The following is a 20,674-nucleotide window of genomic DNA, read 5'->3' as shown; positions in this document are numbered from 1 at the left end:
AATGGGTGATTCAAGACCACTTAACATATTGCTGTAAGGGCATCACTCTAACAGATAATAAAGTTCCCCAAAGACAAGTCGGATGAGAATGACATACAAGGATTGACCATAGATAAGGAAATAATAATTTATCATAAAGAAGTTATTTCGGTTAGAAACAGTACAATATAATGAATAAAAAATGTAGAGCGAGAATTTAGTATGTGAAAAGCTAATTACATATCTCCACATATCATAGACAATTGACAAAAACATAATGGCCCTGATTTATCAAGATTAGCAATGATGAGGGGGCGTATAAGAGTGTGTGAACATAAATTCCCTCTAAAAACTAGCTTTATTTTACAAAATTTAAAAAATACACCTACCCAGTGAAAAAAGAAGGTTTGATACCAAAATAATACACTGACCAACATTAATTTGCCTACAGATTCCCTGCAATAAACCTGGATGGATCCCTACCTGGCTGTGGAGGTTGGCAACCTAAAGGACGATCTGGCACACCCACTCAACGTGGTCTATCCCTCACTTCCCTATCACAGCCCTCTCAACAAGGTTGGAAAACAATATGTCAGAGTAGGGATGAACAAATTTTGCAGAAATCTTGTATGGCAACATTAATCCGTAGTCATAGCTCATATTCCACCAAGTAATCTACTTTACACAGATATAATATATCCGTCAGGTATGTGCCCTGTTGGGCAATATTAACCACACTAGGCAGTAAAGAGTGACCAATTTGCATGGATCAAACATCTCCTACCAACGCCCCACAATAAGGCCGGCGTCACACTAGCGAGTTTTACGGACGTATGAGAGGTGCAGAAAATACGGATTGCATACGGTACAATGATTCTCTATGTCCCAGCTCCTATCAGCCATATTTTACGGATCCGTATTATACGGTCTTGTATTATACGGTCTTTGTCACCGTATTGCGCAAAAAAATCGCCACTGAAAGTCTATGGGTGCGAGAAAAATACGGATTACACACGGACCAGCAGTGTGACTTGCGAGAAATACGCAGCGGTGTTCTATAGAAAAGCCGGTAATTCAATTGCCGGCTTTTTCTTTCTCCTTCACAAACCCGACAGGATAAGAGACATGGTTTACATACAGTAAACCATCTCATATCCCCTTTTTTTTTTGCATATTCCACACTACTAATGTTAGTAGTGTATATGTGCAAAATTTGGGCGCTGTAGCTTGTAAAATAAAGGGTTAAATCGCGGAAAAAATTGGCATGGGCTCCCGCGCAATTTTCTCCGCCAGAGTGGTAAAGCCAGTGACTGAGGGCAGATATTAATAGCCTAGAGAGGGTCCATGGTTATTGGCCCCCCTGGCTAAAAACATCTGCCCCCAGCCACCCCAGAAAAGGCACATCTGGAAGATGCGCCTATTCTGGCACTTAGCCTCTCTCTTCCCACTCCCATGTAGCAGTGGGATATGGGGTAATGAAGGGTTAATGTCACCTTGCTATTGTAAGGTGACATTAAGCCAGATTAATAATGGAGAGGCGTCAATTATGACACCTATCCATTATTAATCCAATAGTACGAAATGGTTAATAAAACACACACACATTATTTAAAAGTATTTTAATGAAATAAAGACACAGGGTGTTTTAATATTTTATTATACTGGTAATCCACCTGAAGACCCTCGTCCTGTAAAAAAGGTAACATAAAAAATCAACAATATCCCATACCTTCCGTCGTTCTGTCAGTCCCACGATGTAAATCCATCTGAAGGGGTTAAATCATTTTACACCTAGGAGCTCTGCTAATGCAGTGCTCGTGGCTGTAAAACCCCGGGGAATGAATGGAAAGCAGGAGCGGGTGCATTAGCACATATCCTTACTGAGGGGCTGTGCACTTTTGCCAAACCAGGGCACAATCCCTCAGAGGGGAGGAGGGGCTTGAGAAGCTGTAGTTTTTAAAGACGAAATAGCATGATTGAGGTCCTGGATGCAGAGAAAAGCAGCGTGTTTTCTGCGAGGACAGCTGCATAAGGCAGGGTACCAGTCCCTGGAGCACAGAGACTTTTGAAGTCTGTGCTAAAGAGTGAGTCTGCTTGGTCTTTATATAACTAGCAGAAGAATGCTTTTGCTAGAGAGCAGAGATGAGTGAATTTGCTTGGGTTCCCCCTTATTCGGCAAGCTATAGCGCTTACTGAATAAGCTGCAGAGGAAACCTGGCTTACTGGATCACTTCTGCCGATCAGCTGATCGGCACCGCAGCTGCATGTGTCGCGACTGTGTCAGTCACGACACATGCAGGGAGAACCTGTGTCTTGGGCTGTCCATGCATGTGTTGTGACTGTGACACTGCCGTGACACATGCAGCACTGATCAGCCGGCGTGATCCAGGTATCCGGGTACTCTCTGCAGATTATTTGGCTAGCGCTATAGCTTGTCGAATAAGAGGGAACCTGAGCAAATTCGTTCATCTCTACTAGGGAGCTCAGCAACTGTGGAATCAGGGACACTGTTGTAAGAAGAAATAAGTGTTTTGACAGATTCACGTTGCCTGCTCGCTGGAAGGGATCACAGACAGAGCCGCCATCATTACTGCCCTGACTGCGTATGGGGCCCAGTGAGCAGAGGGGGCCCTCAGTGGGTATGACATAATTGTAATTCGCCAGTACACGCTTGAAATGGATGGAGGGGACGTCGCCGCTATACCGTGGCCAGGTAAGGAGAAAGTATTATTTTGTTTTTATTGAAAGCAGCAAGACGCAATATGTTCGGACTGTAAGATGGAGATACATGGACCATTTGTCTCCATCCTGCTCCATCTGTCTCATCCTGGTCCATGATCCTGCACCATGTGGCATGGTGCAGGATCATGGGGCAGGATGGAGACACATGGTGCAGGATGAATACACATGGAGCAGGATCATGGGGCAGGATGGAGACAGGATAAAGACACATGGGGCAGGATGGAGACACATGGGGCAGGATCATGGGGCAGGATGGAGACATATGGGGCAAGATGGAGACACATGGTGCAAGGTCATGGGGTGGGATGGAGACATGGGGCAGGATGGAGGCACATGATGCAGAATCATGGGGCAGGATGGGGACAGACTGGGCAGGATGGGGACAGAGTGGGCAGGAACATGGGGCAGGATGGAGACAGATGGGGCAGGATTATGGGCAACATGAAAACAGATGGGGCAGGATGGAGACAGAGGGGGCTGGATGGAGTCAGATGGGGCAGGAACATGGTGCAGGATGGAGACACATGAAGCAGGATGTAGACAGATAGGGCAGGATGGAGACACATGGTTCAGGATCTTGGAGTAGGATGGAGTCAGATGGGGTAGAATGGAGTCAGAGGTTGCAGGATAATGGGGCAGAATGGAGACATATGGGGCAGGATGGAGATACATGGTGCAGGATCATGGGAAAGGATGGAGACACATGGTGCAGGACCATGGGGCAGGATGGAGACACATGGTTCAGGATGGAGACAGATGGGGAGGAATGGAGATATATGGTACAGGATGGAGACAGATGGGGCAGGATGGAGACAGGTGGTGGAGGATCACGGGGCAGGATGGAGACAGATGGGGAAGGATGGTGACAGACGGGACAGGAACATGGGGCAGGATGGAGACACACGGGGCAGGACCATGGGACAGAACCATGGGACAGATGGGGCAGGACCACGGAACAGATGAGACAGGATCATGGGACAGATGAGGCAGGATCATGGGACAGATGGGGTAGGATGGAGATAGATGGAGACACACGGGGCAGGATCATGAGACACTGGGCAGGATCATGGGACAGATGGGGCAGGAACATGGGGCAGGATGAAGACAGATGGGGCAGTATCATGGGATAGGATGGAGACAGATGGGGCAGTATCATGGGGCATGATGGAGTCAGATGGTGTACGATGGAGTCAGATGGTGCAGTATGGAGACATAGGGGGCAGGATGGAGACAGATGGGGCCGGATCATGGTGCAGGATAGACTGATGGGGCAGGATGGAGACACATGGTGCAGGATCATGAAGCAGGATGGAGACAGATGGTGCAGGATTGGGACAGGATGGAGACATATAGGGCAGGATCATGGGACAGATGGGGCAGGATCATGGGACAGATGGGGGCAGGATCATGGGACAGATGGGGGCAGGATCATGGGACAGATGGGGCAGGATGAGATCAGATGGGGCAGAATGGGACATCACATGGGGGCAGAATGGATGCTCATGAGGGCAGGATGAGAGAACATATGGGGCCAGGATGGGAGAACATATGGCTGAAGCCAGGAATGAGATACAAGGGGGGCGGGATGGGGAATATTATTACCGCAGGGGCTAATTAAGGGATATTATTACTGCAGTGATGCATTTTATTTTTTGAGGACACTGTTTTCAACGGCGGGTCCTGTTACTGTGCAGAGCAACACTGTCACCTTTTTTTCTTCATCTGGGATGGCGTAGAAGTTGGGAAAAAATTAAGTAATCTGCTAACCAAGCAGTGCTCTAGATAACTGTGTTATTTCCTGCAGAGCCGAGTCCTGGCTGAAAAAAGTGATGGCGATCTGTGCTTGATGAAGATGAAAAGCGAAGATGAAGGACTTCATCTAGAGACATCACTTGTGAGTCAGTGTAGTACATGTACATGCACACTATACACTATATACTGTGTACAGATCTCCGGTGTATAATATCACTGGTACTCACTGTATTACCCATACACTGACACTATATACAGAGCTCTTGTGTACAATGTCACCATGATAACTGTATTACCTGTACACTGACATTGTATACAGAGCTCCTGTGTATAACGTCACTGGTGATCACTGTATTACCTGTACACGGACACTATATACGAAATACAGATCTCCTGTTTATAATGGCACTTATGATATTCGTATTGTGTTTTTTTTAATTAATGATCAGTATTGTAGTATTCAGTCACTATGTGGTGGCAATATGTGACCTGGTCATGGTCTGGCAGTATTTGTTCCTTGTATGTGCTATTATTCGGTCACAGTGGTGGTAATATCTGGTCTGGTCATGGTGCGGTGGTATTTGTCCCTTGTATGTGATAATATTGGTCATTTTAAAAACTGAAAATAAATTAAAATATACCTAAATTGTATTGGATATTTTAACAAAATGTTTCAGAATTTACAGTAGAGTAGGGCCCGGCCAAAAGAGTCTACCTTGTCATGGTGGCAGACTAAAAAATCTTTTGGCCAAAACAAAAGCTGCTGGCTATGTATGTGATCTGGTGATGGGAACTGTTAATGTGTGGTGAGGATGTGGTGAAGTGGAGTTTTTCCAAGTGAGGGTGGTGGCACTGAGGACGGTCGAGGGGTGGAGCCTGGGCGGAGTCTCAAGGGGGTCCAAAAATTTTGCCAATATGGGGTCCTGAAATTCCTAGTGGCAGCCCTGATCACGGATCCAGTAACGGTTTACCTTGGACCCCTGGGTATCCAATGAATAATTTACCAGAGGTATAATTAGCAAGAGGAAGGCTACACAACCTAACATCAGAGAAACTGAACCCTCACTTCACAGGTCTGACCAAAACTCTGTAAGTGAATTGTACGGAAGCTTTTGGAACTGTTTGCAGAACTTCCGTAAAAGGTACTAACTGATCATTACCCTGTCTAATGCTGATTATTCTCTGCTGCGCCATTCCAGTTCCAATTTCCCTGTGAGCCAGCCCTAGATGGGAAGGGGACAATCATCTGGCACGGTCTATCACCATCTAACTCCCAGGGACCTTCATTAGTGCCCGGCCATACCAGGCCAAACATCCCAACTGGCGTCATGAACCTTTTAATTATTTTTATTATTAACCCCACAATAGGCAAAGACGCGCCCCCGGTTGGACTCGACGAGCACTTGGACCGCCGTGACCCAATCCCGTTACTGCAGCACCCCCGCAAGGGTGGCACAGATGCACCACGCTACAAATCTTACTCAGTCTATCAGGAACTGGAGTAAGTTTTTAAACATAAGAGAAGCCACAGTAAGTCACAAATTAGATGACCTTTGGTGCTACACCCCAGCTCCATTTTGATAGAACTAAGCGAAACTGCAGGAAAAACACCAAAAGTCACAAATTTTAAATTTTTCAAAGCAAATCATGCCAGAATTACCATATGTCATAATCACTTTGATGAATCGGGACCCATGAGTTTAAAGCAGGGGCCTATATACCTTTAGAGGCAAACAAAATATATGCTTTGGTCAGCGGTTGGGCTCTGGTTCATCTGATACTCTTTGCCACTAAGCTGTGAGAACCTGTCTAGTCTAGATTAATGGCTTGTTACAGTACAAACAGAGAAGCGTGGAATCCCAAAAAACAAGAAAAAGGCAGAAAGGGAAAAACAAAACCTGTGCTGGTTGGCCAAGCTTAACACCATGAAGTGAAGGACAGGGCATTATACATTATCAATTTAGACATGCTACTAGCAGACTTTAATTTCTACAATCAAGATGGCCAGAAAAAGCTGAATTTTCCCCTTTTAAATACCAATTTAAATTCTGGAAGCATAATTAGAGACAGTAATATGTATAACTAATATATCAGTAACACAAAACAGGTTATACATGTAAAATAGCCAATAGCTGTACTATTGTGAAGATTCTATCCCAGATGAATAAGGATCTCAGTGGCACTTATTACATATCCAGGGGAGGTGATGTGTTTTTAAAATTAAGTTTTCACCAAGAACATGAGATAGATTCATGAGACCAAAAGGAAAGACTGACAGGAAATTGTACAGCAAAAAGACTGTTATGGAAGAAAGAGATAAGACAAACTTACTGAGAGAGGTGGAGAGAGTATGGGTAATAATTTTTTTTTTTTTTTTAATTGCATTATTGAAATTTGGGCAATTAAAGGGGTTATGCAGAGCCATGATTTTTACGGCAAGCACTGACTTCATTTTGCAAAATCTAACAGTGTGCAAAAAACGCACTGTTAGGATTCAGCTCTGCTTGCCAGTTTGATGGGTCATTATGTGACCTAATGTATGCAATGTACATACTTGCAATCACAAGCGGACTAGATTCTGATTCTTTTCTCTCAATGCTCTAGTGAGAAAAGCAGATGAAAATCTAGTCGGTACGTGACCCCAAGTTTGCAAATCGTCTTCTTGTGTTCATAAGTCGACTGCTCAAACTGGCAAGCAGAGTTGAATTCTAACTGCGTGACTATCACACATTGTTAGAATTCAGCTCATATAAAATTACATGTATTAAATGTACGTCAATGAGAAAACTGCTGTTAATGGTTTTGCTTAAATAAACCATTACACACTGTTAGGATTAACCCCTTAGTGTCAGAACCAATTTGGTACTTAAAGACCAAGCCAATTTTTACAATTCTGACCACTGTCACTTTATGAGGTTATAGCTCTGGAACGCTTCAATGTATCCCATTGATTCTGAGATTGTTTCTTTTCATGACATATTGTACTTTATGTTAGTGGTAAAATTTCTTCAATATAACTTGCGTTTATTTTTGAAAAAAAAAAAAGGAAATTTGGCAAAAATTTTGAAAATTTTGCTATTTTCAAACTTTTAATTTTTGTACCCTTAAATCAGAGTGGTGTCACACAAAGTAGTTAATAAATAATATTCCCACATGTCTACTTTACATCAGCACAATTTTGGAAACATAATTTTTTATTTTTTTTTTGTAAGGAAGTTTAAGTGAGTTTGGGGGGTCAATATAACAGAAAATACCCAAAAGTGACACCATTCAAAAAACTTCACCCCTCAAGGTGCTCAAAACCACATTCAAGTTTATTATCCCTTCAGGTGCTTCACGAGAACTAAAGCAATGTGGAAGGAAAAATTGAACATTTTACTTTTTTCACAAAAATTTACTGTGGAACCAATTTTTTTTATTTTCACAAGGGTGTCAGGAGAAATTGCACCACAAATTTTGTGGTTCACTTTCTCCTGAGTATGCTGACACCTCGTATGTGGAGGAAAGCCATTGTTTGGGCGCATGATCGTCTAATGGTTAGACGGAGACCTGGAGAGGCATACAAGCCAGAGGGTCTTGCACCCACTGTGAAATTTGGTGGAGGATCGGTGATGATCTGGGGATGCTTCAGCAAGGCTGGGATTGGGTAGGTTAATCTTTGCGAAGGATGTATGAATCAAGCCATACAAGGTTATCCTGGAAAAACAGTTGATTCCTTCTGCTCAGGCAATGTTCCCCAACTCTGAGGACTGGTTTTTCCAGAAGGCCAATGCGCTATGCCACACAGCTAGCTCAATCATGGTGTGGATGAAGGACCACCACATCAAATTCCTGTCATGGCCAGACCTGAACCCCATTGAAAACCTCTGGAATGTAATCAAGAGGAAGATGGATAGTCACAAGCCATTAAACAAAGAACTGCTTAACCCCTTCATGACCTTGGGATTTTCCGTTTTTCCGTGTTCGTTTTTCGCTCCCCTCCTTCCCAGAGCCATAACTTTTTTTTATTTTTCCGTCAATATGGCTATGTGAGGGCTTATTTTTTGCGAAACAAGTTGTACTTTTGAACAACATCATTGGTTTTAGCATGTCGTGTACTAGAAATCGGGAAAAATTTCCAAGTGTGGTGAAATTGCAAAAAAAAGTGCAGTCTCACACTTGTCTTTTGTTTGGCTTTTTTGCTAGGTTCACTAAATGCTCAAACTGAACTGCCATTATGATTCTCCAGGTCATTACGAGTTCATAGACTCCTAACATGACAATGTTATTTTTTATCTAAGTGGGGAAAAAAAATTCCAATCTTTGCTAAAAATAAATAAATAAAAAATTGCGCCATTTTCCAACACCCGTAGCGTCTTCATTTTTCATGATCTGGGGTCGGTTGAGGGCTTATTTTTTGCATACTGAGCTGGTGTTTTTAATGATACTATTTCGGGGCAGATATGTTCTGTTGATCGCCCGTTATTGCATTTTAATGCAATGTCGCGGCGACCAAAAAAACGTAATTCTGGCGTTTCAAATTTTTTTTCTCGCAACGCTGTTTAGCGATCAGGTTAATGCTTTTTTTTATTGATAGATCGGGTGATTCTGAAAGCGGCAATACCAAATATGTGTAGGTTTGATTTTTTTTTTTTATTGATTTATTTTGAATGGGGCGAAAGGGGGTGATTTAAACTTTTATATATATTTTTTTTTTCCCTTTTTTTAACTTTTTTTTTTTTTAACTTTTGCCATGCTTCAATAGCCTCCATAGGAGGCTAGAAGCTGACACAACTCGATCGGCTCAGCTACATAACAGCGATCATCAGATCGCTGCTATGCAGCAGAAATGCAGGTGTGCTATGAGCGCCGACCACAGGGTGGCGCTCACAGCTACCGGGGATCAGTAACCACAGAGGTCTCAAGAACCTCTATGGTTATTATACAGAAGCATCGCTGACCCCCTATCATGTGACGGGGGTCAGCGATGCGCTCATTTTTGGCCGCCCGGCCGGATGCGCTGGTTAAATGCCGCTGTCAGCGTTTGACAGCGGCATTTAACTAGTTAATAGTGGCGGGTGAATCGCGATTTCACCCGCCGCTATTGCGGGCACATGTCAGCTGACATGTCCCGGCTTTGATGCAGGCTCACCGCCGAAGCCCGCATCAAAGCGGGGGTTCTGACCTCGGACGTACTATCCCGTCCGAGGTCAGACAGGGGTTAAATTTTTGTTCCAGGAGTGACATAAAGTCACCCAAAAGCTGTGTGAAAGACTGGTGGAAAGCATGCCAAGATGCATGAAAACTGTGATCAAAAATCATGGTTATTCCACAAAATATTGATTTCTGAACTGAAAAGAAAAAACAGAGAAACTGAAAATTTTGCAGTGGTCTCTTAATTTTGCCAGAGCTGTATATACTGTGTGTAATATGTGTTTATATTACATAGATCGATAGAAGAAAAGACGGCAATTCATATGCCGTGTACTGTAAAATCACTGCAGGAGCTGACAGGAGAGAAGACATGGATTACATACAGTAAATATATACACTGTGTTCCAAATTATTATGCACATAGAGTTTAGGAGTGATAAGGTTAGAATTTTTTTGTTTGTCATTTAAACTCATTGATGGTGATGTGTGTCAAGGGCTCTTTATATCACTAAAAGCAATTGCAGATACCTGTGCAAATTAGTTTGGCAGGTGTGTCCAAATAAAGGCAAGACTACTTAAGAAGGCTGTTCCACATTATTAAGCAGCCTACATTTTTTGCCAAAATGGGAAAGAAAAAGGATGTGTCGGCTGCTGAGAAGCAACAAATTGTGGAGTATTTAGGTCAAGGCATGACTACAATCAACATTGCCAAGACACTTCATCGCACAATCAAGAAGTATGTAGCTGATTCCCAGCACACACGTGTGCGTGCTGATAAGGAAAAATTGAGGACTCTTTCCAACAGGCAATTGCGTAAGGTTAAAAGAGCAGCTGCAAAAATGCCTTGTCATAGCAGCAGACAAGTTTTTGAAGCTGCTGGTGCCTCCAACGTCCCCAGAACAACAAGATGCAGGGTCCTTCAGAAGTTTGCAGCTGTGCGTAAGCCATCCTGTCGACCACCTCTATCCACTGCAACACGCAGAAACGGCTCCAGTGGGCCAAACGATACATGAAGACTGACTTCCAAACGGTTTTGTTCACCGATGAGTGCCGTGCAACGCTCGATGGTCCAGATGGATGGAGTGGAGGATGAACACCCCATGAAAACACGGCTAAGGCGCCAACAAGGAGGAGGTGGAGTAATGTTTTGGGCTGGAATCATGGGGAGAGAAATTGTCGGCCCCTTTATGATCCCTGAAGGGGTAAAGATGAACTCCATAATCTATGTGGAGTTTCTAAAACAACACTTCCTGCCATGGTTCAAGAGGAAGAACCGTGCTTTCCGCAGCAAGATCATTTTCATGCATGATAATGCACCGTTTCATGCTGCAAAAAACACATCTGCATCTCTGGCTGCTATGGGCATAAAAGAGGACAAACTTATGGTGTGGCCACCATCTTCCCCTGACCTCAACCCCATTGAGAACCTCTGGAGCATCATCAAAAGAAGTGTCTATGATGGCGGGAGGTAGTTCACATCTAAGCAACAGCTCTGGGAGGGTATTCTGTCCACATGCAAAACAATTGAAGCAGAAACCATCCAAAAACTGACAAATTCAATGGACGAGAGAGTTCAGAAACTTCTTTCGAACAAGGGGTCCTATGTGCAAATGTAACATCACCTAGAATAAAGTTTTCACTTGAAAACAGTTTGATTTCATTTTGTAATAAGCTGATAATGCTTATAACTTCACAATTGACCATTTTTTTGTTCAAAATAAAAAAAAAGGTTGAAAACTCTGCTGTGCATAATAATTTGGAACATGCATTTTGCGTGGTTTTTTTTTTAAAAAAGATACTATTTTCATAGGCAGTTTTTTCCAAAACATTGCAATTATACTAGAATAGTAGATGACTGGAAAATAACAATGACTGCAATTCAGATAGGTAATTTAGAGAAAATAAGAGGAAATATTATTTGCATAATAATTTGGAACACAGTGTAGATAGAATAGATATATAGATGTCAGTGACAAATACAACTAGTGCAGTGTGTGCGCAGCAAACTGTACACGTATTTAATAAAAGATTATTTTTTTGAAAAAAAATGATGTGGGCTCCTGCACAATTTTTGGAATTAGCAGAGGGAAAGCTGATGGCTGGGGGCAGATGTTTATAGCCTAGGAAGGGGGTAATACCCATGGAGCTTCCCAGGCTATATATAGTGACTAGCCGTGATGTCACTGAAGCTGCGTTCCCAGCCGAGCTGAACTGCGGTGACCTTGGTGAGATCCCCGCTAGCACCGTGAGAAAGTTGCACGGTGCAGAGGCAAGTTCACTACAGTGAAATTCTCCCGATGAACTCGCCTCTGTACCACACAACTTTCTCACTGTGCTAGCGGGGATCTCACTGAGGTCACCACAGTTCAGCCCAACTGGGAACTCAGCCTCGGTGATGTCACCGCTACTCACTGAAGCGGCGCTCGCAGCAACTCATTCAACAGAGGTCCTCAGCCTGGACGGTCGCATCTAGGTACCGTCCAGGTTGAAAACTATTTAACCCCAGACATGGATTACGGCGTGGGACAGAATGATGGACAGGTATGGTATGCTGTTGCTTTTCTTTTAGTTTCATTACAGGAAAACAAGGGCTTCGGTGGAATGGACAAGGTTGTAAGTATGGTTTAATTGAGATTACTAAAGGAGTCTGTGTCATTTTTTTCAATTAAAGGACATTATTTTTCGTGTTTTCTTACAATGTGACTATGGGGTTAGGAATGGGGACATCTTATTGAAGTCACCAGACAATACAAAGGTGACATCACCCCCAACTATGACCCCACTTGCCACCGCTACAGGGTAAGTGCTAAGAGCCAGGAAAAGTGCCAGAATCTAATAGATGTGCCTTTTCTGGGCAGCTGCGGGCTGCTATTTTTACCCCTTACCAGCCTGCGAATACCAGCCCCCAGCTGTCTGCTTTAGCAAGGCTGGTTGTCAAAGATGGGTGGAACCTCACGCCGTTTTTTTTTAAATTATTTATTTAAATAATTAAAAAATATGTTGTAGGGATCCCTCTATTATTGATAACTAGCCTTGCAGAAGCTGACAGCTGAGTATTGCAGCCCCCAGCTTTGAGTTTTGCCTGGCTTGTTATCAAAAACAGGGGGGAACCCACGCAGGCTTTTTTTATTATTTATTTCCAGGGCAGGAGAGGCTGATGAATATTTACATCAGCCCCTCCTGCTCTCACTGTTATTAGCGGCAGCGGGTGTGAGATGATGGGAGTTGTCCCATCAGCTGGCGCCAATGACCAAAGGTAAACTGTATACCTCTGATCACAGCTGAGCACTCCCACTGTCTTCTGACAGCGTGGGAACTGTGGCTCTCTTACCGGCAGGGATGATTTCACAGCCGATCAGAAGCAGTGTTTGCCGCGCTATCATGCATGACAGCATGTCAAACACTGTATTGTCATGCCCCCCCATTCAAGTGAATTGGGTTCGGGTCCGCTCTGCTGGATGACAGGCTTTATGGACGCATCATGATACCATGCGGCCTGCCATCTAGATGTAGCGGAGCTGACTGTGATGTCACATCCTGCTATCCTTGACTTTTGTGCAGCAAATAAGCTGCAAAAAGGTCAACCTTCGAGTTTTTTTCACCATCCATTCAAGTCAATGGGTGAAAAACGCTGCAAAAATGCTGAAAGTGACATGCTCTATGTGAAAAAAACACTGCAAAGCACAAAATCCTGATGACAAAAAATAAATTTCTGAAATCTCATAAGCTATGCTGGTACTGTAATAAGCAGCTGAAAATTAGCATAAAAAAACTGCAGCAAAAACACCCAGTGTGAACATACCCACCCATAGTCTGTCAATGATTTGAGACTGGGACGGAGGTTCACCTTCCAACAAGACAATGACTCAAAGCATACTGCTAAAGCAACACTCAAGGGATTTTAGGGGGAGTGTGTAAACGTTTTGGAGTGTCTTGAGACTCGAAGACTGCTGTTCACCAGAGGAAAACATGAAACTTGAAGGATCTGGGGCAGTTTTGCCTTGAGGGATGGGCAAGAATCCCAGTGGCAAGATGTGGAAAGCTCATAGAGACTTATCCAAAGAGGCTTGCAGTTGTAATGGCCGCAAAAGGAGGCTCTACAAAGTACTGACTTTAGGGGAGTTAATAGTTAGGCACACTAACGGTTTCAGTTATTTTGTCATATTTGTTTGCTTCACAATAAAAAGAAAAACAAATGTTCACAATTGTAGGTATGTTCTTTACAAGTATTCAAAAGAAAAAATATATAAATTGATAAATTTTATTTATTAACAATCAATTCATGATTACACACAAAAACATGAGAAATGCTTATAAATACATTATAAAAACTGCACAATACACAATTTTATTAGAAATAAATTAAAAACAATAAATGTCCAATGAATCAATTTTAATATATTAAAAATATAATATATATAAAATTATACATATATAGAAAAATCCACATATGTAGAAGTATTGGAAAAGATGTGTCACACAGGGGACAGGGAGCAACAGACCTTGTAGCAGTAGATATATAATTTGCTATATTTTATCCAAAAACCATCACTTTTATAAAAATATGTATACAAAAAAATATATATAAAAATGAAAAGTGAATTTATTATAATGATTTATTCAGTCGCCATGACAGCACAACGAGAGAGGGGATCCGCCCTTCAGGGACAGGAAACCTCAGGCATAAAAGGGCGGCACCTCACTCCCCCGCCAGTCAGTTGGTTTCCTGTCCCTGACAGGGGAACCTCTTCAGGCAGACCCTATGAAGAGGGTTGAAGATTAAAGAAGAGATCCCACGTCTGACAGACCGACGCAGGTAGCGGGGGTCCCCTACCTCGGTCTGGTCAGATTGTGGAAGCACCACACGGCAGGGGCACTGTCTGTGTCGGTGACAGCAGAGAGAAGCGGCCTCTGGGGGTGGCCGACTTCTATTGTGGGCCACGCGTACCTGGTATGTATTTAGGGCTTGCTTCGTGGGGTCGCGTCTGGGTGCCTCCGGGGGTCTGTGCGCTGCACGGGCGGGCGTGCTGATTGCTCCGGGCGGCGCTGGCGTCTCCCTGCGCGTGTCGGCCGGCGCTGCTGCGGTCGCAACCGGAAGTGACGTTTCCGGATGTTGCGACGGGCGGCGCGGCTCGATGATGCGGCAGGGCATGCGCAGTAGCGCCGTTCCCGATCAATGGCGGCGCCCTGTTGTCCGGATGGTGCCGGATCTCGGGGGGGGGGGGGCGCGGGCGGGCCCTGGGGAGCGTGCCCTATCAACACTAATCGCACCACCTGGAGTTCCTGCTGTCCCCCATCCGGGGGTGGTACCATGGGGGTATATTAAAGGAGCTCATGTTGGCTGCAGGCTGGTCCTGTTCCTTTTCTGTAATGGATTCATCGGACGGAGCATTGCGGCTGGTCAGACAGCAGCAGCAGCAGCAGCAGCAACAAGAATTGGAAGAGCCTCAGGTCAGCTCCCAGCAGCGGTCTAGTGGCAGTAGTCGCGCTGGTGGAGCTAGAGCGGCTCAAAGATCAACCAAGTCCTCAGGCCGTAAAGAACCTCCGGCTAAGAAGGACCCCCCGATCACGGTACCATTCGCTACAGGGATGGGTAAGTGAGCTACGTGAAAGTACGCTTTCTGATTGCTGTCCCTCCTTGTATTCCCTCTCTCCTTATTAGGGGAGAAAATGTACCTCTAAAACCAAGCATAGGGAGTGTGCCATATGTACGGAGCCACTTCCAGATGGGCATAAAAAGAAGCTGTGCAAATCCTGCATATAGCGTTTAATCGAGGAGGAGGCGCCTGACCTAACGTCTACTCTTAGGGACATGGTTAGACAGGAGGTCAGAGATTCCATGAAGTCCAGGTCTCAGAAATCAGTCTCCAAAAAGAGGAAAGAAGTTTCATCCCCGGTGTCAGATGTGGATTCAGAGTCAGGCGGTGTGAGCTCGGATTCACTTCCGTCTTCATCATCCTCAGAAGATATAGAGTCCAGCCGAGCCTGTCTGTCACTAGATAGGGTTAATCACCTAGTGAAGGCTGTTAACAACACCATGGGGATTGAGGAAACCCAGTCAGAAAGTTCTATTCAGGACATTATGTTTAAGGGCATAGACCGTAAAACCCGAAGGGTTTTTCCGGTAGTAGAAAAAATCAAGTCGCCGATTACGAAGGAATGGAAGAAGCCCGAAAGGAAGGGTTCGCTTCCACCAGCTTTCAAAAGGAGGTATCCTTTCGAGGAAGAGGCTTCATCTTCTTGGGACAAGGTCCCGAAACTGGATGCAGCGGTGGCCAAAGCGTGCAAGAAGTCCTCTCTCCCATTTGAGGATTTAGGTAACTTAAAAGACCCGCTTGATAGAAAAGCTGATGTGTACCTTAAAGGGGCTTGGGAGACATCTGCAGGATCTCTGAGACCAGCAATTGCGGCCACTTGCACGGCCCGGTCATTGATGGTGTGGCTAGGCCACCTGGAAGACCAGCTTAAGGATAAAGTTCCTAGAAGTGAAATCCTATCGTCTATGTCCGTAATTCAAGATGCTGCAGCCTTCCTTTCTGATGCATCAGCGGATTCCGTTAGGCTGGCCGCAAGATCCTCAGCCTTATCCAATGCAGCCCGCAGAGCACTCTGGATAAAATGTTGGCCAGGAGACTTACAGGCTAGATCAAAGTTATGTGGCATCCCCTGTGAAGGGATTCATTTGTTTGGTCCAGTATTAGATGAGCTGCTTGAGAAGGCAGGTGACAGTAAAAAACGATTCCCTCTATTGAGAAGACCCTTTTATAGGCGAGATTAGACCAGAGGATGGTCTTATCGCCGAAGATCCGATAGAGAGCCAAATAGAGATTCGACCAGATATTACAGCAGCAGACGAAGAGGTAGAGGTTATATGTTTAACTCCTCTCGAGACTCTAAAAAACCTCAATGACTGGCGGACCAGGTGGGCGGTAGGCTTTTAGCCTTCTACCCAGCCTGGTTGAAGATCACCAACAGTCCATGGATCCTCAGTATCATTAAAGAGGGCCTAAAATTTCAGTTCCATCATATGCCTCAGGACAAATTTAAGTTAACTCCTATCCGTTCTTCTCCCGCAGAACAATTGGCATTGGAGTCAGAGGTCCATGATCTCCAACAAAAGGGGGTTCTGATTAAGGTACCCACGGAGGAACGAGGTAAGGGGTTTTATTTCCCTTTATTCCTGATAAAAAAGCCTGATGGGTCATATCGCACCATCATCAATCTTAAAGGCCTGAATGAATTCTTGCTGATCCCATCCTTTAAAATGGAATCTGTGAAAACAGCAATAAAACTTCTTTTTCACAATTGCTTCATGGTCGTCTTAGATCTGAAAGACGCCTATTACCATGTCCCAATACATGTAAATCATCAGTGCTTTCTCAGGGTGGCGGTTTCTCTTGCCGGCACAGTACAGCACTTTCAATATCGGGCACTCCCTTTTGGTGTTGCAGTTGCACCCCGGGTCTTCACTAAAATCATGGTAGAGGTTATGGCACACCTTCACGAACAAAACATACTAATAATTCCCTACCTAGATGACTTATTGATTGTGGGATGTTCAGAGTCACACTGTAAAGACCAGTTAGAAAAAGTGATAGCAGCATTACATAACTTAGGATGGGTTATTAATCTCAAGAAATCGCGTCTTCAGCCCTTAACATCGCAGGAGTTTTTGGGTCTCATTATAGATTCGGGTCAGCAGGAATGTCGCCTGCCGGACTCAAAAGTCCACAGTATTCACCGGCTGGTCACCAGAGCGATTAATAATCCTGTAGTCTCCTTAAGGGGGGCAATGTCACTTTTGGGTTCTCTTACTTCTTGTTTTCCGGCAGTGCTCTGGGCACAGTTTCATGCTAGGTCTCTGCAGTGGGATGTTCTGCATAATTTTCGTCGGTTGGACGCTAACCTCGATAACAAATTTTCACTATCTGTGGAGGCCACTGATTCACTAGTTTGGTGGACGCACATTCCAAATCTTCGTAGAGGGGTACCCTGGTCAAATCGAATCACGCGAGTAATAACAACTGATGCTAGCCCCACGGGCTGGGGGGCTCACTGGGAAGATAATTGCATTCAGGGTTTGTGGTCCCAGCTTGAACAAGAGTCATCCTCCAATCTAAAAGAATTGTTGGCGGTAGAACGGGCCTTAAATGGGTTCCTTATACCTCTACAGGGTAGACATGTCAGACTACTCTCTGACAACCAGGTGACCGTTGCCTATATTAACCACCAAGGTTAGATCGTCTAGATCGTTAATGGACGTTGCGAATCGTATTTTTCAGATGGCCGAGAATCACCTGCTCTCCCTTACGGCTCTCCACATAAAGGGAAAACTAAATACCATGGCCGATTATTTAAGCCGCAACGAACTCAGACAAGGGGACTGGTCTCTAAAACCGGCTGTCTTCAATCAGATCGTACATTTGTGGGGATGTCCGGAAATAGATCTCTTTGCCAATCGAGGAAACAGAAAACTACATCAGTTCTGTTCCCTAAGTCCAGGGGACAACCCGTACGCAGTTGACGCTCTCTCAATCTCCTGGAACTTCAGTCTCGCCTATGCCTTTCCCCCTCTAAATCTAATTCCTATAGTTCTGAGGAAAATTCGGGAAGACAGGGCCCGAGTAATTCTGATAGCCCCGTTCTGGCCCAGAAGATCGTGGTTCCCATGGCTGAGAAACATGTCCATTTCCCAACCATGGATCCTCCCAGAGATACCAGACCTCCTCTCCCAGGGTCCAGTCCTGCATCCACGAGTAACCAACTTACACCTAACAGCGTGGAATTTGAGAGGTCACTTCTAAAAGGGAAGGGATTCTCTCAAAATCTTACAAATACACTGCTTAAGAGTAGGAAAGCCTCCACGACAAACATCTATGTCAGGGTTTGGAGAAGATTCCTATCGAGTTCATGGGCACAAATTGATCAAAAACCTGATATTACGCAGATCTTAGAATTTTTACAAAGGGGCCTGGAGATGGGCTTAGCTACCAGTACCCTCAGAGTTCAGGTTTCAGCCCTGGGGGCGCTATATAATTCTGACTTAGCCAATAATCACTGGATATCTAGATTCTTCAAGGCCGTTACCAGATCCAGGCTGGTCATTAAACAAAAAGTAGTCCCATGGGACCTAAATCTTGTGCTTTCAGCCCTAACACAAGCCCCATTCGAGCCTATTGATACTGTCCCAATCAAAATCCTGTCGGTCAAAACAGCCCTCTTAGTTGCCCTCACATCCGCGAGAAGGGTTAGTGATCTACAAGCATTGTCTAGACAACCTCCATATATGCAGTTTAGGGAAGATAGAGTGGTTTTGAGACCTGACCCCCTTTATCTTCCAAAAGTTGCTTCAAAATTTAATAGATCCCAAGAGGTGGTCCTACCTTCTTTCTGTTCTAACCCCTCTAATGATAAGGAACATAGGTTTCATTGTTTAGACGTACGTAGGTGTCTTCTCAGATACATTTCAGTAACAGACACCTGGAAAAAAGATCACTCCTTATTTTTATCCTACCAGGGAGTTAGGAAAGGGCTTAGGGTATCAAAAAATACACTATCCAGATGGATTAGGGAGGTGATATCTCTCGCTTATACCGCAGGTGGTGTGGAAATTCCAGAAGGTATAAAGGCTCACTCCACTCGGGCGGTAGCCACATCCTGGGCTGAGAGAGCAGAGGTGTCGATTGATGACATTTGTAAGGCAGCCACATGGTCTTCTCCATCTACCTTCCTTAGACACTATAGACTAGATCTAGGTGGCTCCTCCGACCTCACGTTTGGGAGAAGGGTGCTGGAGGCTGTAGTCCCTCCCTAGTCACTTTTTTACTTCTCTGAAAGTCTCTCGTTGTGCTGTCATGGCGACTGAATATACGTACGCTACTTACCTGGTAGCAGTGTTTTTTCAGGAGCCATGACAGCACCCTTATATTCCCTACCCTCTTTGTTTATTGGGATCGACACTTCCTTTAGTATAATTCCTAAGTTTACTCACTGGGTGAATTGTACCATATTTAATATTGTTTATGTGCTACTAACCTAGAAGGTCCTCTTGTACTCTGTAAACCAACTGGCGGGGGAGTGAGGTGCCGCCCTTTTATGCCTGAGGTTTCCTGTCCCTGAAGGGCGGATCCCCTCTCTCGTTGTGCTGTCATGGCTCCTGAAAAAACACTGCTACCAGGTAAGTAGCGTACGTATTTATTATTTAGATTTATTTAATTATATATTTGTTTTCAGTATTCATAGTATTTTTATATCCTTATAATGGTGGTATTTCTTTTCTGTATAGGTTTTATGTTCTTTACATGAGCTTATGCAAACCCTAAAAAAACAGTGAAATTCCAAGTTGCGAGGTAGTAAAATACAGAAATTGCCAAGGGGGCGAATACTTTCACAAGCCACTGTACGGCCTCAAACTTTAGTTAAATGGCTTAGTTATGCTTTATCGTAAAGGGTTATAGAACTGCTAGCAGCATACAATTCCAGTAGTCCATTATGGCAAATTAGCACAATAGAAAATATCTGTTTTTAAAGTACAGTTAGGTCCATATATATTTGGACACAGACAACATTTTTCTAATTTTGGTTATAGACATTACCACAATGAATTTTAAACAAAACAATTCCGATGCAGTTGAAGTTCAGACTTTCAGCTTTCATTTGAGGGTATCCACATTAAAATTGGATGAAGGGTTTAGGAGTTTCAACTCCTTAACATGTGCCTCCCTGTTTTTAAAGGGACCAAAAGTAATTGGACAGATTAAATAATTTTAAATAAAATGTTCATTTCTAGTACTTGGTTGAAACCCCTTTGTTGGCAATGACTGCCTGAAATCTTAAACTCATGGACATCACCAGAAGCTGTGTTTCCTCCTTTTTGATGCTCTGCCAGGCCTTCACTGCGGTGGTTTTCAGTTGCTGTTTGTTTGTGGGCCTTTCTGTCTGAAGTTTAGTCTTTAACAAGTGAAAAGCATGCTCAATTGGGTTGAGATCAGGTGACTGACTTGGCCATTCAAGAATATTCCACTTCTTTGCTTTAATAAACTCCTGGGTTGCTTTGGCTTTATGTTTT

General features: G+C 44.1%; 1 protein-coding gene across 2 annotated transcripts in view; it reads right to left on the bottom strand.

The window, feature by feature from the left end:
• The window catches only part of IDUA (alpha-L-iduronidase), a 175,165-nt gene that overhangs the window by 61,467 nt on the left and 93,024 nt on the right, over nt 1–20,674 (bottom strand). The gene's annotated exons all lie outside the window — the stretch shown is intronic.

Source organism: Ranitomeya variabilis, chromosome 1, assembly GCF_051348905.1.
Source record: "Ranitomeya variabilis isolate aRanVar5 chromosome 1, aRanVar5.hap1, whole genome shotgun sequence".
Taxonomy (NCBI): domain Eukaryota; kingdom Metazoa; phylum Chordata; class Amphibia; order Anura; family Dendrobatidae; genus Ranitomeya; species Ranitomeya variabilis.
This window is presented reverse-complemented; position numbering and strand designations above follow the sequence as displayed.